Source organism: Pinus tabuliformis, chromosome 9, assembly GCF_031772625.1.
Source record: "Pinus tabuliformis cultivar Carrire ecotype Pingquan chromosome 9, CPIR1, whole genome shotgun sequence".
NCBI lineage: Eukaryota > Viridiplantae > Streptophyta > Pinopsida > Pinales > Pinaceae > Pinus > Pinus tabuliformis.
The window spans coordinates 1,308,381,897-1,308,403,921 of NC_142307.1; the positions used below are offsets into that span (position 1 = coordinate 1,308,381,897).

The 22,025-nt window shown below is 38.7% G+C and overlaps 1 pseudogene; it reads right to left on the minus strand.

Moving 5' to 3' along the window:
* The window catches only part of LOC149153346 (ferredoxin-dependent glutamate synthase, chloroplastic pseudogene), a 66,786-nt pseudogene extending 49,556 nt beyond the window's left edge, over positions 1 to 17,230 (minus strand).
* Positions 17,231 to 22,025: the final 4,795 nt, after the last annotated feature.

Consider the following 22,025-nt stretch of genomic DNA (forward strand, 5'->3'; position numbering starts at 1 on the left):
TAGCATTTGGTATCAGAGCTTGGATTCTAAGGTTTCACTGCTTGAAACAAGCCATCGTGTAATTTTCTCTATAAATTTTTTTCTGCAACGTTTCAGAAGCGCAAACAAAAACCCATTTGAGCAAAAATATCTTTGAACCTCAGGTCCTAATTTTAGACCTTGTCTCGCTATATTTTCGGATACAATTCACACACAATAAGCATTATGAAACACTACAAACATATGGGAAAAAGGTTCAAACACTTTATTAGATAGAAGAAGGAACTACAACCATTAGTGTTTGTTTCAAATCCATTCCTCCAACTTGGATCCCATCCACATCACATCAAATGCATGACAAACTTGTAGCATCACAATATTTTCTTTAAAGCCAAATCTCATAGCAACATTATCTCCTTACAATTCAACATAGTCCAGCCCCTGATCATTTAGATAAGTGGTCAATTTATAGGAAGATGAAGGAGGTTTTGTCATTAATGTTGGCATTGAATGGCCTTCCATACTTAAAATTAGTTCCATGGAGGAAGGGATGAGAGGATAGGATGCACCTTAACCCATTTCTCATCCATTTTCGAGCTCATAGGAGTTGATAAGTGAGGGAAACTTCTAGATGACTCCAAAATATAAGAATATTCCTATCGTCAGAAGCGAGAAAAATGCCATTGATGTATGAAGGCTTTAAGGTACTGAATAAGTGTTTCTAAGTCAATTTCTTGGATAATGAGTTGATGTCAACAAGAAGTGACTCGTCGTAGGAGGGCCTTGATGTATCCCACATCAATGACACAAAACGAGTGTAGTGATTTTAGAGATTGAATTTGGCTAACGACACAACGTTTAGGAATGGTGGCCATGAAAATGAAGGCTTATGGTATTGAAAAAGATGAATTTTGACTGGATGACTTCTCTTGAACATGTCGGAAAAACTAAAGTGAATTGGTAGCATTGACCCAAAACAAAATCATGGATGGTATGATAGACCATTGGTGTGATAACCATCAAAGCTAATAACCCAACCCAAATAGTCACGGTGATGGAGCGAAGTGTCATGTTCAAGAGCGACCTACTACCATAAAGTGGTTTTCCCCTTTTCCCATTTTCCCCAATCATTCCTGACCAGTACCTACTTATTCTTATCAAGCTTTGTAGGAATTTACAGGGTAAGTTCCACAGAAACAATACCAAAAGGACACCGCTCACAACCAGATCTCAAATCAATACACCAGTATTTTTGACGTGGTTAAAACCCTCAGAGTGCAAGGAGGGAAACAGTCCACGGCCTGTCCCAACGTGGGTACTACAGGCAATTTATTAATCAAAGAATGAAAATTTACATAAGCTTCTCTCATGCACGGATTACCCGAACAATGACCCTCCATGCGCTTTAAATAGAACTCATGGACCAATCGGGTGTCAAGCCACGGATCAAGTGTCGGTAATACCGAGGTGAGAGTGAACCGTCGGATCACTACATATCGTGACCGTCGGATTGTAAGTTACAAAATGTACAACGGTAAAGAAACACACTTTACCTAACTCTAACCTAACTCTATACTAGACCAAGTTGAACTTAACTATATCCTATGTGTCGGAATATCCTAACATCCCCCCTTAAGAACAACTTGGGATAGGATTGAAGGATTTACAAATATGACACAATAGGAGAAGGAAGGAGGCACTAGAGCCTATCCCCCCTTAGTGACAACTTCCTGAACTCCAAGCATATATCGAAGTTTAGTGAACTTCGCCTCTGTGAGAGCCTTTGTGAAGATGTCTGCAACCTGATCATCTGTTGGACAATATTGCACTTCAAGAACATGGTCATGAATGAGCTTTCTGATGAAGTGCATGTGTAGTTCAATGTGTTTGCTGCGCTGATGCTGGACTGGATCTTTGCATAGATGAATGGCACTTTGATTATCACACCAAAGTGTGGTTGAATGCTGCTGCTCAAAGCCAAACTCTGATAGGATCTGACGAAGCTCTGATACCACTTGTTGGAGTCACGATTGCCGTTACACCAAAACCTGCAGGTGTTAGTAAACACACACATCGCTAGATTTAAGTGCATGCCACGAAACACACGGGAGCGTTGGATCAACACCGCCATTAACGGGGAGCGCAACAATCTCCCCCCTCAATGCGAGCCAGGTGTGTTTCGAACTCAAGAACTTTGGCTCTGATACCATGTAGGAATTTACAGGGTAAGTTCCACAGAAAGAATACCAAAAGGACACCGCTCACAACCAGATCTCAAATCAATACACCAGTATTTTTGACGTGGTTAAAACCCTCAGAGTGCAAGGAGGGAAACAGTCCACGGCCTATCCCAACGTGGGTACTACAGGCAATTTATTAATCAAAGAATGAAAATTTACATAAGCTTCTCTCATGCACGGATTACCCGAACAATGACCCTCCATGCGCTTTAAATAGAACTCATGGACCAATCGGGTGTCAAGCCACAGATCAAGTGTCGGTAATACCGAGGTGAGAGTGAACCGTCGGATCACTACATATCGTGACCGTCGGATTGTAAGTTACAAAATGTACAACGGTAAAGAAACACACTTTACCTAACTCTAACCTAACTCTATACTAGACCAAGTTGAACTTAACTATATCCTATGTGTCGGAATATCCTAACAAGCTTGAGGAGGATAACATATGCTTGTTGTATAATTTCATCCTTTGGGTGAATCCATCACTATTTGATGTTTTAATGAGTCTAGCGAAGGTGAAACTCAGTCTTGTCCAGATGGACAAGTTTGTTGCTATTTGATGTTTTAACAAGTTTAATGACAAAGATAACTCAGTCCTTTTCATGTTTAGTGAGTTTGAAAAGGGACAAAAAGAAAACTTCACAAGTTATTTTTCATAAATTAATCTCTCAAGCCTGAAAAAGCCTAAAATAATACAAGAGAGCTATCAATTCCAATCCGTTAATGAGCTGGAAAGCACAAGCACTCGTAAATATTTTCATATTTAGAGTCTGAAAATAGCTTAAAGAGGACTACAAGGGGGTTCCTTTTTTGTTTTTAACAAAGCTCGAAAAAGAGATAAAAGTGTGCTTTGTGGTCAAAGGTACAACTTACAATTGAGCACGTTGAATTCTGTAAATCAGTTGCAAAACCTGCTCAAGGCATCACCAAATGGATTAAAAATATCTATTTCATAGGAAAAAATAGGTAAGTACTAATGTTTAATCGATTAATGAACATGAAATAAACATAAAACAAGTTTTTGCCATGACATTTTACCATTTGGAACTTAACATTCAGTTTTGTGCTCTGAGCTTAGTTTTTACCTCGATCTTCACCAGTTGATTGCGAAATATTCTGCGGACAATTTCTCGAGCCGTTTGGACCAGGTAGGAGCTAAACCTCTCTACTTTCTTTTCAAGTCATTCTTTTGTCGTTTCATGCAAATTTTAGGGTTTTTTGGGGCCCCTACGGTTTCGTTTTTTTGCCCTGGGATCAACACAGGTTTTCACATTGAAAATTATGCTGAAGAGCACCTAGATGGAAGGTTGTATGCTCTGCAGCACACTATCTCTATGTCTAGGCTACTCTGGGTGCATTTCCCAAGTTTGTTTTAGTTGTTTGGTCCAAAATTTGCCCTATTTTTCGCATGGAAATGATCCTAATTTAGCTTATGATTGTGTTTCAGGATTTCATTGGATTAGGATGTCGATTACATGGCAAGAAAGAGAGCATGAATAACAAGATATGGTTGCCCTAAACAATTCGGGTACAATTGAGGCCCTCAAAAACTGCGAGTTACTCAAATATTTTAAGTTGTCTGGAATGAGGCAACAAATAGAACTACTATAGTTCCTTGTTCGTGCATGGGATCCGACAGATTAGAATTTTTGCATTAGGGAAAAGATGGTCCCTGTTACCATTGAGGATATCTACTTTCTTACCGGACTGTCAAGGCAAGGTGCCCCCATCTCACTTTTTGGATTTGCCCGTGGAGGTGAATCAGTGAGAGATTATTTCAGACAGTTTTGTCGGCCAAGTACACAACCTAGCAAGGATGGGAAAATAAATATCAGGGATGTAGGTGATTTTCCTTTAAGAACGATCCTCTTCACAATCGCAAAATTGGCTGGCAGTGTGACACTCCATCTGGCGAACATATCTTATATGCAGTATGCACTGGAGTGTTTAGAAAGAAAAGTTTTCAACTGGTGCGAGGCTGTGCTTTCTTTGCTGAAAGAACAACTAACTAAGGTAAAAAGCGGTAAGACGAAGAATTTATGCTATGGTTCGATATTAATTGCCTTTTCCTTAGAGAAAATCCCATTGATGCAACCGCAACATGTATCACTAGGTGTGGTTGGTCCTAGAGATCCACGTATGCAGAGGTGGGTTGAATTGATGGCTCGACACGTAGGCCAGTCAACAATCATTTTCTCCCTTGCATTTTTTAGCTGGTTTGAGTGACAACATGTTATTGAGAAGCATCCATACTCAGGGATGGATTATCGTGGAGATCTAGATTTGATTCTACCAATTGGAGCACAATGGGGTCCTATGGGTAAGTTTCTTGACCAAAGTGTTTTTCAATTTTTCAAGTTTCTACATGTTTTTTTTTTATGTCTTTTAATGTTTCCAAGACTAAACTAAAATTACTCTTATGCATACAGATGTGAGTAGTGCTCAACTTGCAGTACGTCGATAGGTTGCAGGTGGGCCAATGCAGAGAAACATCGGGAGAGCAGTTCTTCAGGACTTGGATTTGGCCGAAACCTTAACAGTGTTGCAGGATCATATAGAGGGATTAACCCTTGGTATTCCAGATATCTGGATTGAGGAATTACCTATGAGGCTGCAGCGCCACACGATTGATGTTCCTAACCGTTGGGCGAGACTTTTGCACATGATAGTACAGGCTGTGACCTGTTACCATGAGCACCACTAGATCTACTTAGGATGTTTTGTATGCATTTTTGAGTCTTCGAGTTAGATGACCAAATGTGTCTTAGGCACAAATTTTGTAAAAAAAAATTAAAACACTTTTCTATTTTACTTTCAGAGTTTTCTATGGTTATATGAAATCCTATTCAATTGATGATGTGAATTGAAAATACTACTTTTACATGTGTCGCAAAATGTCTATTTAAAACATGATTTTCTAGAGAGTTAGTTAATGTGTTAAGATTTATGGAAATATGTTGATATTGAATGTGTTCAAAACATCTTTCCAAAATACGAACTCCAAGGAATGTACAAAAAATTGCTGGATTTCGGACAGTATAAATGTTTGTTAGTTGTAGTACAATGAGTCGTGAGTCCAGCCTAACGATGATTTAGCGAATGCCAAGTGAAATGGCATCAGAGAGTATTTCAATCAACGCGGTATACTCAGCGATATTGTTTGTCGATCGACTGATACAAATCCCTTGGAAACTCACTAACTCGCCACTTGGAGCGAAAATAGCCCATGCCGCAGAAGAAAAATTCTACATACTACGACTAGCACCATCGTCGTAACCAACAAAAGCATCTGAAGACTCCAACATCTACAACAAATGCAAAGAGGATTACTAACTAGATAAAAATATCTAAAAGAAACACACACTCATGCAATGAAAGCATATATGCATTGAGTTTTACTACACTTAATCAAGCATAGTAATGTTTTAGGTACAACTCATTTCGGGGCTGCGACAATGGAATCCCATCCTAATCTACTAACTCGTAGGTGCCTTTTTCCAGAACATGCTTGATAACATAAGGACCCATCCACATTGGTTCGAATTTTCTTGCTCCAAGTTTATCAGCTTCCTAATCGTAAAGCAAGACTAGGTCTCCTTCTGAGAATATACGAGGCTTGAAATTTCTATCGTATTGCACCTTAATAAATTTCTTATGTGCTTCATTAGCCAATGTGGCATCATTACGGGTTTTATCCAGATAGATTAATTCCAAGAAACGTGCTTCTTCTTCAGAAGTGTTCAGTAACAGGTCAATTGCAAGTTTTAGCGATGAAATTTCACATTGTATTAGTAAGATTGCTTCCAAACCATACACCAATTTAAAGGGTGTGAATCCAGTTGCATTTCTTACCAAGGTTTGATATGACCACAAGGCAAAGTATAGGATTAAGTGCCAGTTTCTTTTATGAACCCCTATATTTTCAACATCCGCTTCAGGACTTTGTTGATGGCCTCAACTTGTCCATTTGCTTGTAGGTAATACAGGGTAGAACTATCATGTGACAGTCCCAACTTAGCAGTCAATTCAGCCATCATGTGATTACGAAAAAGCGACCCATGATCTGTAACTATGTCTTATGGTACACCAAACTGGGCAACCACATGGTTAAAAAAGAAAAGAGCAGTCGTTTCTCCATTGTTGTTCAATGTTGGCATCACCTCGACCCATTTTGTAAAATATCAATGGCGACTATAATATACCCATGCTCCCCAGCCGAGGTGGGGTTACATGTAATAAAGTCAATGCCCCATTTGGCGAATGGGACAACAACAATGACTGGATGTAGTGGTGCAGGTGGTAATCTGGTTTTTCAGTCATATATCTGGCATGCATGACATCTTCTGACAGCAATAATACAATATTTAAATATAGTTGGCCAGAAGTAACTAGCACAGAGAATTATTTGTGCAGTTGCATATCTTGATAAGTGTCCACCACATGCACTAGAATGGCAATCATTCAATGCTTTCTCGGCTTCCTCATCTGTGAGGCACCTCCGTAAAATTGTATCGATACCATGACGGTAAAGTGTGTCACCAATGATTAGATAATATTTGGCTTGGTAACGAATACGTCGCTGTTGCGAGCGAGAGGTATCTTTCCAGAAAGTTTGGGTCTAGAGATAGATCAGTATATCTCCATACCATGCATCAGATGATGAAATTAGAAACAGAGACTCATCCAATATTAATGGTTCAGATGTTGAATCAATGGAGGTCGAGGGAAGGTCACATAGTAACTCAGCGAAAACTAGAGATTTCTTTGATTTGGACTTGATGAATTCCAAATCAAACTCTTGTAAAATAACTATCCATTTTGAGTATTTTCCCCCCAGCAATTGACGTGAAAAAATGTATGTCATAGGGTTGTAATCTGAAATGACAGTTGTTTTTTGTAACAGGATATAATGGTGAAATCTTTGAATAGCTTACACAGCTACCAAAGCTAGTTTTTCGACATAAGAGTACTTACTTTCTGTGTCGTTGAGATTACGGCTCAAGTAATAAATCGGATGTTCAATCCCATTTTCTTCCTAGACTAAAACCATGCCAATGGTTGTATCTGCAATGGCGAGATACAGGTAATAGTCATTTTGGTAATTTGGAGAATACATTAATGAAGCTCTAATCAAGGTATCTTTAAGAGCGTCAAAGGAAGCTTGTGCGACCTGATCCCAATGAAAGGGTATCTCCTTTTTCAAAAGACGTGTAAAACCTTTAGCCATCTCAGCGTAATTAGGAATGAACCTCCTCAGAAAGTTTGCTTTCCCTTGGAGTCTTTGTAACTGTAAAATATTTGAAGGTGGAGGCAAATCCAAAATTTCCTGAACCTTTAATGGATCAAGTTGAATCCCTTCTCTAGACACTACAAATCCAAGCAATCAACCAGAACCAACACAAAACACACACTTGTGCAGATTGAGTCGTATCTTGTAGTGTCGGCACCGTAAAAATATTGCTCTCAAATGTTGTGGGTGATCAGTCCACTTTCGTGAATGAGCAAGTAAATCGTTAAGGTAAGTTTGAACAATGTGCTTGATTTCATGGAAGGCATAATTCATTGCCCTCTAAAAAGTGGCTCTAGCATTCTTAAAACCAAATGGGAATTTTCTATAGGCGAATGTGCCCCATGGACAAATAAAAGTTGTTTTCGATTGGTCCTGTGGGCATATATTGATTTGATTGTAGCCAGAAAAACCATCCATAAACGAAAATATTTTGCATCCGGCACATCCGTCAATAATTTGGTCAATAAAGGGAGTAGGATAATTGTCTTTTGGACATTCCTGATTTACATCCCTTTAATCGACGCACACTCGTATTGTTCCCTATTTCTTCATGAGAAGAAAAATATTGGAAACCTAGTCAGTAAGAGGAACAGGGTAAATGAAACAATCCCGCAAATTTTTTTCAAATTCTGCTTTAATTCTAGTGACTTTCTTTGGATGAACAGGTCGAAGCCACTGTCGAACTGGCTTGACATCATGGTACATTTTGATTTTGTGTTCAACAATACTTGAGTCACTGACTGACATCTCCTCGTAAGACCATGCAAAGATATCTCTAAATTCATGAAAGAGAGTACGGTTATTATTAAGTTCCAATGGAGAACAAGATTTTCCGACATGAATATTCTCTACAATATTAGGCGTGGTAGAAATATTAATAGAAATTGTTTCTTCAATATTTGACAGGTTTTTCTTAGGTTCTATTGTGTCTATGAAAACTGAATTTGATAGGAAATCAACGTCTGATGGGTGATATAGTTCATTTGAATATTTTTCTATGTTATTTGGAAGATGGGAACGATGATGATAATCTTCCCAAGGTTCTTCTCCTATCATCATTGATTGGATGATTCCTTCATCCATAGAATGTATACGTGAAAAAGGATTCGAAGAAGTAACATATTCTAACGAATGGTCTACCCATACAATTGTTGAGTGTGGATTTGGGTTTGCCACGCAAGCCCAAAAAATTGGTTTCTATGATGATTCAATGGGGCTTAACGGCATCACCTCAATAATACTATCAACTTCAACCTTGTTAGTAATCCTCCTTAATCAGATGAGGTGGAGGAAATCATATTACAAGTCTATATTCTTGCCACTTCCGCCAAATCATATGGTGATGGAAGGGTGAACATACCCATTAAGGAAGGATATTTAAAGAGACCTACTCAACACTTTGAAGTGACATCGGGGGTCCGTGTACCAATGGAATGCTTCCTGTAGCCTGTGAACTATTGGCAAAGAAGGCTAGCTAATCAATGACTGTGATTTCACCCTTAAAAGGGAATGAATAGTATGAAAATACGTGGAGACCACAACAGCCACAACATATACCCATGGCCTTCCCAGTAAAATGTTGTAATCGAGGGGTCTGTCAACTACCTTAACTTCAACAGTAATTGTTTTTCCCCCTAGTTCGATTTTCAGGTTACTCAAAATCCCACAAGGAGTATATGTTCTTCCATCTAAAGCTTTCAACATGGTTGGTGATCATGACAATGATGGTGAACCAAGTGTTTTCTAGCAGCTCATTGACATAATGCAAGTGGATGCCCCCTCATCAATAATAGTTTGGTGAACATTTTTATTGAGAGAAATTACTTGAATTAGGAAGGCTAACTACACCAGTAACTATGGTGTATATCCCGCATGGTTAGAAACCACAAGATTAGAATCCGTAGGATCTACCCCACCTATTGCCGATAGTAAAGCTTGGTTTTGGGAGGGATAATTTTGTAATGCCTCAAGTGTCGACATAACAAAAGGTGATTGAGCAAGATCTTCCACTATGTTATAATTCTGAGATGCTTGAGCCCAAGGGTTAAATGTTGATTTATGCACAACTCCCTTTGGTGGTTTTATTGTCAATTCTGGTACAATAGCTGGAACATTTTCAGATGAAGTCGAAGTTGAAGGATGAGGTTGATCAGTGGCCTAATTATTCAATGATGATGATGGATTTCCATAATCTTTGTTTCTCGTTGACACCAAAACTTCGTTTTGTGGCTTTTTGACGGATACCATGAGTACTTACGATGTGGAATCATGGCCTATTGCAACCAAATGAGTCTCCAGGTTTGGAAACGGATCAATCAACACTGCCGATGTGTTTGAAGTCTTTAAAAGTTTAGAGACCTTGGAGCAGTGTGGACAATCTCTTGTAAAATGCTCGTCATTACAGATTATACATGGATAATGAGTTTTCCTTGCCAAAGCAGAAGAATCAAATGATTTCTCTAGAGGGGAATTATCTTGTTTCTTCTTGTTTTCCCCTTTTTCTTGCTTCTTGGTTGCTTTGGATTTTTGCCTTTGTCAGATGACATGGAATTAATTTCGGAAGCAAGAGTATTTTTTGATGCATTGATAGTTTGATCGGAAATAGCAAGGGTTTAACTAGATGGTATTCCCGCCATTTGCATGCTCGAAGAACCGATCACACCATTGCTAGCATGAGAGTCCTTACTCAATTGTGGAGGAGGAGGAACAGTGAAAGCTGGTCGGGGTGCATTGGGAATTTTATCATAAAGCATGTCGGATTGTGTGTAAATCAAATCCAAGTATTGGGGACGAGAAATCACTTGCTCTTCTATGACAACTCCACCTTTTGCCACATCCTCGGTGATTGATGGAAACAAGGATTTTATGAACCACTTAGCTAACAGCTTATCAGGAACAAATGTCTTAACCATTCGTCCACAACACTGCCACTCATGAATATAATCTGATATATGGGTAGTAGTCGTCTATTTAAAGTTGGTTAGGAGTTCCGTTCCAGTCTCGTATCTGATGGGTAACTGGAAGTGGATAAAAAATTTAGTGGCTAAAGTGGTGAAATTTTTGAAAGAAGCTCTTGGTAACTCAATGCACCATTTAGCTACCGGACTAGTAAGTGTTCTTTGGAAAAGATGAATTCTAACCCAATCATCATTTAAGGAGTTTGATGAACACCACAAATGAAAGGTCATAACATGATTTTATGGGTCTTCTCCAGGATTTCCATTAAATTTCGGAATGTCAGATGGTAACTTATGCAGAATTATTGGCCACCAAGGTGCATATAAGATTGGATCATTAGTGAGCCGATTTAAATATGGTAATTCTAAAGTTGCTACAAATGGAAACTGTCGATTCAAGTCAAGTTGAGCATACCCAGGATATGATGGAATTGCTTGAGCAATAGGTCTTTGCATACCAACATAGGGCATCTGCATTTGGTAACCTTGGTATGGTTGTTGTTGAACAAAACTTGCATAAGGTGGTTGTTGATAACCAGGTTGAATGTGTGGTTGTCCATAACTTGCAAAGCGTTGTTGACCAAGACCTTGGTAAGCTTGATATTGACCAAACCCAAATTGAACTTGCTGGGCAAGTCCAAATTGTGGTTGGATTTGCCGGAATTGGGGTTGTTGAAAATGAGGTTGTTGTTGGGTGTGAAGCCTAATTATATTTTGTATTCAAAGGTATTGCCGCATTGGACCCCATTTTGTAATGGGGCGGAAACACCGCCCGTAAAATATTCACTGTAGGGGGGGGGCAAGGGGGGGCAGCTGCGACCTTTGGGAGCCCCCCCTGGCGCAGGGATCAGGGGCAGCGCCCCTAAAGCTAAGAATAGATGTAAAATTGCCTTTTAAAATGTTGTAATTTCATAGTCAATCTGGGTCGTTCATTAGGCAGATATTTGACGGTAGAAGTTATGTTTAATTTAGGGTTTTTTTCGCTAAAAGGCAACCCCTCGCTATATATGAGGGAATTGTATTGCATCTATGAACATCTGCATTTTGAGTGAGGAAGAGAGAGGAGATTGAGAGCAAAGAGGGAGTTACAATAGTTTTGCTATAGGTTGTATCTCTTCAGTTTGCTGGATAATATAAGAAAAAGGAGTGGTTATTTCTCAGTGGACATAGCCCAAACTAGGTGAACCACATATATATGTGTCTCTCTTGTTTTATGCATTTTCTGTGTTTATATTTTTGAATATTATAGGTGTTCCATTGCTCTATAATATATAATTCTCAAACAACTGGTATCAGAGCCGAAGGTCTTTTTGGGAGAGAAGGGTTCCTGGTTCAAGTGGGAGCAATGGTGGAAGATGGTAGGTTTAGGGTTGAAAAATTCAATGGCCAAAACTACCGGCTGTGGAAGATGCAGATGGAAGATTATCTGTATCAGAGATATTTGTACCAACCATTGAGCGGAAAGACAAAGAAGCCGATGAGTATGACAGACACAGAATGAGATATTCTCGACAGAAAAGCACTTGGAATAATACGGCTGTGCCTAGCGGCGTCAGTAGCATTTAATATTTCAAAGAAAACGAAAACAAAGGGTTTAATGTTGACATTGGCCAAACTATATGAAAAACCCTCAGCCTCAAATAAGGTATTTCTTATGAAGCATTTATTTAATATGAAGATGTCAGAAGGTGGATCTGTTGCTGATCATTTAAATGAGTTTAATACAGTTACCAGTCAGTAAAGTTCTGTAGGGGTAACTTTTGATGATGAAGTTAGGGCTCTGTTATTTCTGTTCTCATTGCCAGAAAGTTGGAATGCTTTAGTTACGGCCATTAGTAACTATCTCTGGATCTAGTACTTTAAGGTTTGATGATGTTGTCGGTGCAATCCTTAGCGAGGAAATGCGACAGAAAATCTCCAGTGAGACATCAGGTAATGCTTTGACTGCAGATACTAGGGGAAGAAAAATGGAAAGAGGAAAGAGCCCTAGATATCGCAGTAAGTCAAGAAAAGGAATATCCAAGTCCAAATCAGGGATAGTGTGCTAGAAATGTGGGAATAAAGGACACCTAAAGAAAGACTACAAGTCTCGAAAGGGAAAAGAAGGAGATGTGCATCAAGAAATTAATCATGAAGCGTATGTAATAGGTGATGTGATACAAGATGCTTCGATTCTTTCATCAGAAAATATTATTGATGCCTGGGTGGTAGATTCAGGGGCCTCATTCCATGCCACATCTAATAGGAAACATTTTTATGATTAGGTTCAAGGAGATTTTGGATAGGTTCGATTGGGTGATGATAAACCCTGTAAAATCATTGGAATGGGTACAATTTTCATAAAACAACAAAATGGAAATCAATGGCTGTTGACGGAGGTAAGGCATGTTCCAGATCTAAAGAAAAATCTAATTTCAATAGGGCAGTTGGGAGGTGAAGGTTGCGTAACTACTTTCATAGGTAAAACTTGGAAGGTCACTAAAGGATCCCTGGTAATAGCAAAAGGAGGAAAGATTGGTACATTGTATTTATGCAATGGTATTTCTAATTATGTTAATGCTTTAACCTCTACAAGAGAATATACGACATTGTGGAATCATAGGCTCGGGCACATGAGTGAGAAGGGGATGTAGATTCTTCACTCAAGAACTTTGTTGCCAGGTTTGAAGCATGTTGATTTAAAATTCTGTGAGAATTGTGTTTATGGAAAAGAGAAGAGAGTCAGATTCCTTAGAGTTGGGAAAGAAAAGAAGACCGAAAAATTAGAGCTTGTGCATACATTTGTATGGGGACTGCTTAGGTATCATCTCTTGGTGGCTCTCGTTATTATGTTACTTTTATTGATGATGCAAACAGAAAAACCTGGATTTATTGTATTCAAAATAAATCTGATGTATTTCATACTTTCAAGAAATGGAAAGCTTTGGTTGAAAATGAGACAAGAAAAAGGTTTAAGTGTCTCAGATCAGACAATGGAGGTGAATATTACAACAAAGAGTTTGATAGGTACTGTTCAGAGAATGGAATTCGCAGAGAGAAAATAGTTCCAGGAACACCACAAGAAAATGGTGTGTCAGAAAGAATGAATAGGACAATCATGGAGCATGCAAGGTGCATGAGATTGCATGCAAGATTTCCTTTACAATTTTGGGTAGATGTTGTATATACTGTTGTTTATCTAATAAACAGAGGGCCATCAAGTTCCTTGGATGGTGGTATTCCAAAGGAGGCATGGACAGGTAAAAAGGTAAACTACTCTTTTTTAAAGACTTTTGGTTGTGAAGCCTTTGTCCACATTAATAAAGAAAATAGAACAAAGCTTGAGGCAAAATCAAAGAAATGTACCTTTATTGGATATGGTGTTAATGATTTTGGTTATCACTTTTATGATTATGAAAAACACAAAATCATTAGGCACAGAGATGTCATATTCAATGAAAAGGTTTTGTATAAGGATCAGCTGTAGGAAAAGAAACAGGAAAAAGAAAATAAAGAATACACAATGCTTGACGAGATCACAGGAAAAGTGATGGTGCCTGAAAATCATAATGATCGATAGCCAGAACAACAACCACAATAACAAAAAGCACCTCAAACACCTGAAAGTCGTGTTAGAAGATCTACCAGGATAAATAGACCCCCTGAACGATACTCTTCGTCATTATATTATGTATTGTTGACTAATTCTGGTGAACTAGAATGTTGTGAAGAAGCAGTGTAGGTAGAAACTAGGAAGAAGTGGGAGCAAGCCATGAAAGAAGAGATGGACTCCTTAGCACCTAACCAGACATGGGACTTAGTCAGGGTCCCCGTAGGTAAAACAACATTGTAGAATAAATGGGTTTACAAGTTGAAGGAAGAAGATAGAGGTAGAAAATTGTATAAAGCTGGAATTTTGGTGAAAGGGTTTGCACAGAAAAAGGGTATAGACTTTGGTGAGATATTTTCTCCTGTTGTTAAAATGACTTCAATAAGAACTATTTTAATTCTAGTAGCAGCTAAAGATTTGCATCTTAAGCAGTTAGATGTAAAGACAACCTTTCTTCATGGGGATTTGGAGGAAGATATATGTATGTAGAAGCCACAAGAATATGAGGTAAAAGGGAAGGAGAAACTAGTGTGCAGGTTGAAGAAGAGCTTGTATGGATTAAAACAGGCTCCAAGGCAGTGGTATCTAAAATTTGACAGGTTTATGTCTGAACAAGGTTATTCTAGATGTCACTCTCATCATTGTGTTTATCTCAAAAGGAAAATTGATGGCAGCTATATTATATTGTTATTGTATGTAGATAACATGCTTGTTTCAGGTTCTAACATGCAGGAAATAAATGTGCTCAAAATAAAATTGGCAGACTCATTTGCAATGAAGGATTTGGGTGCTGCAAAACAAATCCTTGGTATGAGAATAACTAGAGATAAGAAGAATCACAAATTAACATTGTCTCAAAGTGATTACATAGAAAAGGTGTTGAAAAGGTTTAATATGCAGAATGCAAAACCAGTTAGTATACCTTTGGCTAACCATTTCAAATTAAGTAAGGAGGAGTGTCCCAAGACTCAGGAAGAAATGGCTCATATGTCTAAAGTTCCATATGCATCAGCAGTTGGAAGCTTAATGTATGCAATGGTATGCACAAGGCTTGATATTGCACATGCAGTGGTAGTTGTAAGCAGGTACATGAACAATCCAAGAAAAGAACATTGGATGGCATTGAAGTGGATTCTCAAGTATTTGAGAGGTACCACAAATCAAGCATTATGCTTTGGTGGTTCAAACATTGCTCTACAAGGATATGTTGATGCAGATATGGCGGGTGATAGAGATAATAGGAGGAGCACAACAGGGTATGTGTTTATTGTAGGTGGAACAACTGTCAGTTGGGTCTCAAAACTGCAAAGTGTTGTTGCACTCTCAACAATAGAAGTAGAGTATGTTGCTGCTACAGAGTCTAGTAAAGAAATGATTTGGTTACAAAGGTTTTTGGATGATTTGGGTAAGAAGCAGGAGTTGGGAAAGTTATACAGTGACAACCATAGTGCCATACATCTTGCAAAGAAATCTACATTTCATTCCAAGGCTAAACATAGACAACTCAAGTACCATTTCATATGGTCAATGTTGGAAGATGGACAATTGACGCTGGAAAAGATACACACTAGCCAGAATCCTGCAGATATGTTAACAAAAGTTGTAACCAAGGAAAAACTGAGAATTTGCTCAATTTGAATTGGTCTTCAAGTATGATGAAGAAGATGAGAAATAACAAGGTCCAAAGTGGAGTCATTGTCTAGAAAATGAAGCATCGATGGAGTTGCTATAATCAGTCTCCAAGTGGGAGATTGTTGGTTATGGAGCCTGATTGTCTTTTGTATTCAAAGGTATCGTCGCATTGGACCCCAGTTCGTAATGGGGTGGAAACGTCCCCCGTAAAATATTTACTGCAGGGGGGGTCCAGGGGGGGCGACTATGACCTTTGGGAGCCCCCCCTTGGTGGGGGGATCTGGGGTAGCACCCCCGAAGATAAGAATAGATGTAAAATTGCCTTGTAAAATTTTGTAATTCCATAGTCAATCTGGGTTGTTCATTAGGCAGAGATCTGATGGTATAAGTTATGTTTAATTTAGGGTTTTTTGCCCTAGAAGGCAACCCCTCACTATATATGAGGGAATTGTATTGCATCTATGCACATCTATATTCTGAGTGAGGAAGAGAGAGGAGATTGAGAGCGAAGAGGTATTTACAGCAGTTCTGCTATAGGTCGTATCTCTTCAGTTTGCTGGATAATATAAAAAAAAGAAGGACTAGCTGTTTCTCAGTGGACGTAGCCCAAACTGGGTCAACCACGTATATCTGTGTCTCTCATTTTTTATGTTTTTTCTTTGTTTATATTTCTATAATATTTTAAGTGTTCCATTGCTCTGTAATATATAATTCTCTAACAACTACCACGGTTTTTGAATCAACTATTGTTGATACAACTCTTGTTGATTTAATGGTTTTTGTTGCCCAACAACGAAAGGCTGGCCAGGTTGTGAATAAACTATACTAGTGTAAGCTTGGTTTAGTCCAGATAGGGGTATACTAACATGAGGTTGTTGCTAAACCTCGGAAACAAGTGGTTGTTGTACGAAAACTTGAGGAATTTAAACTTCTTGACCTGAAACTTGTGGTTGCAAGGTAGAAGGATCAGTTTGTACCAGTTGAGATACAACAGTTTGAACTTGTGACTGTGGTACAGTAGTAACAACAGGTGTAGTAGGAATAGTTGACACATTTTGCATTGGTTGTGTTGGATACACAAGTCTGGGTTGAACTAGGATTGTTGGTTGCCATTGACAAACTTTAATTCTAGATTGACTTGAATACTGCGGGATATTACCATATGATGGTCCTCCGGAATAAGGAGGATACGGTGAATAATCATATTATTCTCCATATGGTGGTAATCTAGTATTTAATGGATACATAAGTCTTTGTTAACTAGATTGCCTAGCTTGATATTGATATGCAAGATCAAACTGTTGAGTTCCCGTTAGAGAAGAACCAAGTAAAATTTTGGTTGAGGACACGGGTGATGACCATGGTGTAGAAGCAACCCCTGAGTGGGTTCTAGATAACGATTGGTAACCAACCGGGACGGACGGTTCACCATACAGGTGTGACTCAGTGTGGTAGAAAACATTGAAGAGGTTGTAACATAAGATTCTACCGCAGCTGCATCAGATGATACAGTTTGAGATGTTGGCGGTTGTTCAGCCATAGTTAATTGACCCAAAAGTTGTCCTAAAGAATCAACGAGTACTTGAAAATAAGCGAGATCAAATGGAGTAGTAAAATGAAGAGTATGAGGGTAAATATAAAGCCCATCTCCAAAGTGGAAAGGGGTTCTTGGTGTAGAATTTTCTTCCAATTCTTCCTCTGTAGCAATTAGACCTAGTGGAAGAACTTCACCATCAGGTCTGTCAAATATTTCTATTATTGATAAAGTTGAGGTTTCAATAGTTACTGATGTCTGAGGGGTAACCAGTTGATCATCCTCCTATAAAGTAACAATTTCTGAATGTTCAATTTCAAAGTCCAAATGTTCAGGTAAATGAACAATAGCTTCAGTAAGAGGTTCCTGAACAACTTCAGGTTCAGATGTAACTTCCATTTGAACTGGGATAGGTTCTCAATTAACTTCTAGTTGAACTGATTCAAGTTCGGAAGTAATTTCTTGCTGAGCAACTTCAAGTTGAGGATCAACTTGTTGTTGAACAACTTCAGTAACTATTTCATTAGGATCAGTGCTAATGTCCTCAGGTAATTGTGAAACTTCTTCTTTAGGAACAGATGTACTAGAAATAGGTGGAGTAACTTGAGATGATTTAGGTAATTCATATGAAGAACTAGGAGTTTTTGATGTACTAGACTTAGTTAAGCGAGACCGCTTTGTCTGCATAGGTGTCGCTTTGGGTGGAAAAGGTGGTTTTCTCACTGTTCTCCACGAACGACGGGGTGGGGGTTGATGTTCCTCCATGAATGCTGATTAATTTTATTATCAAAAAAGAAATAAACAAAAAGGGGTATACTAGGTAAAAGGTTTACCAAGCAACTGTGAACTACAAAATACCTCCTGGCGAACCAAGAAGTAAGGGCAGGCAATCTCCCCGAATGATGTGTTCGGTGTATCATAGTTTACAAGGTGGCTGACTTAGTTACTTAAGGATGGATAGAAACTTGGAGTTGTCCTCTCGCATATACCGGGAGGTACATGGAGGCCCAGTCCATATAAGCGTTGTCTAATGCAAAACCGCACAGTGAGAGCATTCCCTTATACTTTACGTACTGTAACACCACCCTATATACTCGAAGGTACGTGGATGAGCTACAATATACTCATGTATGTGGAATGAGGTATCACACTCGGGATGTATTGCAAACAAGTTAGCGACATCTACTTTGTTTTACGACGCCGGAACACGTCTCTAGCCTAGAACCACTAAATGTTCTCGTTAATGACAATGCTCCATTAGGTAAATTGATGTTAATTTTAAGTTGATCTTGCTTAGGAATTTGCCTTTCAAGTTCACCACGTGATGTATTATGAAATTCCTAGGAATGCAACTATTATGATAAGCATTCTTTCCATTCAATTTAACGATGAAAATCCTAGCTACTTAGGGATAGAGAAATCAGATTTCTTTTGATCAAAGAGCAATGAGCACAATCTAAATGCAATTTCCTTACACTATTCCTATGAGCACACACAAACTTTTTCAATGCAACATTGATGTATTTATTTTTGATTTCCTTAATTTGAATATTAAAAAAAAGGAAATATGCACATACAATCAAACAATCTTTCATAAGAATGAAGACTTTTACGATAGTTCTAATTCGAAGGAAGAGAAGACTTTATGACACTTTATTTCGAATGAAGATTAATCAATTATATCCTAACTTTGACTATTGATTGACAATGAAAAAGAAAACATGAAGAAACATTAATTGATCCAATCAAAGTTGGGCTAGACCAGGAGATAACAACTCATTTTCCAAGACATAGCATTCATTGATCAATCAGCCAACAATCAAACAGAGAAAATTTGGCAAAAAACACTTTCCAAAGGTGGGAAACTGATCCTAGGAGGATCAACATAGCATAGAGTGGGAGACAGTGCGTTGTCCCTAAGCTAGGGTGCTCTACGCTCGCATTGTGTCCCTCACAAGCCTGTGTTGGTGACAGTAAGCTATTTCAAGAGGCAACTTGACACAGTTTTGACCAATTTTTCAATGTAAACAACTGAATTACGATCTATGAACACAATGAGGTCTACAAGGATGTCTTAGGAGGTGGATAAGCTACTAGGAAAGAGGATTCCTCCCTAGTATGGTCACCAATTTGTTTTGGAGAATTTAGTATCTACAGATAAATACTAATTCCCTAGATAAGTAGTTGTATCTAGAACAACAGTTTAAAGTGTTTTATACTTTTCCTATAAGCAATAGATAAGATGAGAATATAGAAGGCCTACCTATAGTTCTGCTTTCCTCTCGTCTCCCTTGTATCAATTCTGTTGCTCCTCCTCGTACTTAATCCGCTTGAGAAGTACCCTGTAAACACAACAGAAGACAAAAACCGATCAAAGCATATGATCTATTAAATATAAGTGAAAGGAATCAGATACAATTCACACACATAAGCATTATGAAACAATACAAACATATGGGAAAAAGGTTCAAACACTTTATTAGATAGAAAAAGGAATTACAACCATTGGTGTCTGATTCAAAGCCATTCCTCCAGCTTGGATCCCATCCACATCACATCAAAAGCATGACAAACTTGTAGCATCACAATACTTGCTTCAAAGCCAAATCTCATAGCAGCATTATCTCCTTACAATTCAACATAGTCCAGCCCCTGATCACTTAGATGAGTGGTCAATTTATAGGAAGATGAAGGAGGTTTTTTCATTAATGGTGCCATTGAATGGCCTTCCATACTTAGAATTATTTCCATGGAGGAAGGGATGAGAGGATAGGATGCACCTTAACTCATTCCTCATCCATTTTTGATCTCATGGGAGTTGATAAGTGAGGGAAACTTCTAGATGAATCCAAAAGATAAGAATGTTCCCCAAACCCTATGTGAATTTCGCTCATTCTCGCCCAGCACAGGTGAATAGAAGCCTAAGTGCTTTGCAGAGAACCTTGGCAGTGAACTTAACTACTCTGCAGTGTACCTTCATAAGGGCTTACCTACGCTGGTCCCTTTAGAGGCTATTTTTTGATGTCTTCAAGTCATGAAACTGTCTGGGAAGGAGGCATTCAAAGGGATGACTTGTTTAGGGCATGACGCAACTGAAATTAGGGTTTGATGAGCCCTAAAACAATGATCTGAATGTTGGGATTTGATGTGCCCAAATGGATCTGTAACAGGGATTGATTCTGGTGGTGAAAGAAGATGTCGAGCAGTGGAAAGATAGAGATCGAGAAATTTAATGGTCAGAGTTTTGAGTTGTGGAAACTAAATATGGAGGATTTGTTGGTGGATAAAGATCAGTGGATCATGGTAGATCTGGGCACTAAACCAATGGGAGTGTCTGATGAAGAATGGAATAAGTTCGATCGGAAGCCAAAGAGCACAATATGATTGTGTGTCTCAGATTCAATATTGTTGAATGCATCAGGGGAAGCTATGGCTAAGGCTTTGTGGGACAAGTTAGGGACTTTGTACCAATCTAAGTCTCTGGTGAATAAATTGTTCCTACGGGAAAGGATGTATAACCCAAGGATGAAAGATGGAGACTCGGTGACAGAGCATTTGAATGCATTTAATAATGTGGTAAGTCAGTTATTATCTGTTGATATTAAAATTTCATATGAAGATAAGTGAATCAGTTTGTTGTGTTCTTTACTAGATTCATGGGATAGTCTGGTTATTGCAATAGGTAGCAATGCAACTGCCTTTCAGTTTGATGAAAGAGTCTCATCCTTGCTGACGGAGGAGATGAGACGGAAAAATATGGAGAGCCATAATGGTGATGCCTTGTCTGTACGAGGACAGTCCCAGAACAGAAACAAAAATAAGTCATCGAGTGGGAGATCTAAATCTCTAGGAAAACTTGTAAAGGTGGTGTGTTGGAAATGCAGAAGGGAAGGGCACTACAAAAGGGACTATAAATCTAAAGCTCCTAACAAAGGAAAGGGATTTGATGATGCTCCTTCTGCAGAGGCGAAAACCACCTCAGATGAAGGTTGGGATGTGTACTTGGCTTCTTCAAGTACATATGTAGATCATGAGGCGTGGTTGATTGACTCAGGTGCATCCTTTCTCTTCACTCCCCATGGAGAGTGGTTCTACGATTATGAGAAATATGATGGTCGTGATGTCTTCTTAGGCGATGATAGGAAGGCTATAATTGTTGGTCGCAGAAAAGTAAAGTTGAAGTTGCAAGGTGGAAAGGTTAGAACACTTCCAGGTGTTCTGCATATTCCTGCATTGGCTAGAAATCTGATTTTTGTAAGCAAGATGGATGATGTAGGTGTAAAAATAGTGTTCGAAAAGGATACTTGTAAGATGGTTCAGGGAGCACTGGTATGGATGTGGGGAGTTTGCATTGGAACTTTGTACAAGCTGCAAGGTAGCACTGTTGTTGATGGGTGCAATAGTTTCGTGGTTCCTGAAAGTGGAGTAGAAAATCTAGTGGTCTCTAGAGAGAAGACCATGCTGTGGCATCAAAGGCTTGGACATATTGGAGAGAAGGGCCTTCAAATACTTCATGGTAAAGGTATGGTAGAAGGTATGAGTAATAGCTCTTTGGATTTTGATTTTTGTAAAAATTGTGTATATGGGAAGCAGAATCTGGTGAGTTTCCCCTCTGGTGGTAAGAGGGCGAAACAAATATTAGAGCTTATGCACAGTGATGTGTTTGGACCTTTGAAGGTTCCATCACTAGGTAAGTCTGTGTACTATGTATTAGTTATAGATGACTTCTCAAGGAATACATGGATATATCTCCTTAAGAAGAAATCTGATGCCTTTGACAGGTTTAAATAATTTAAGGCTC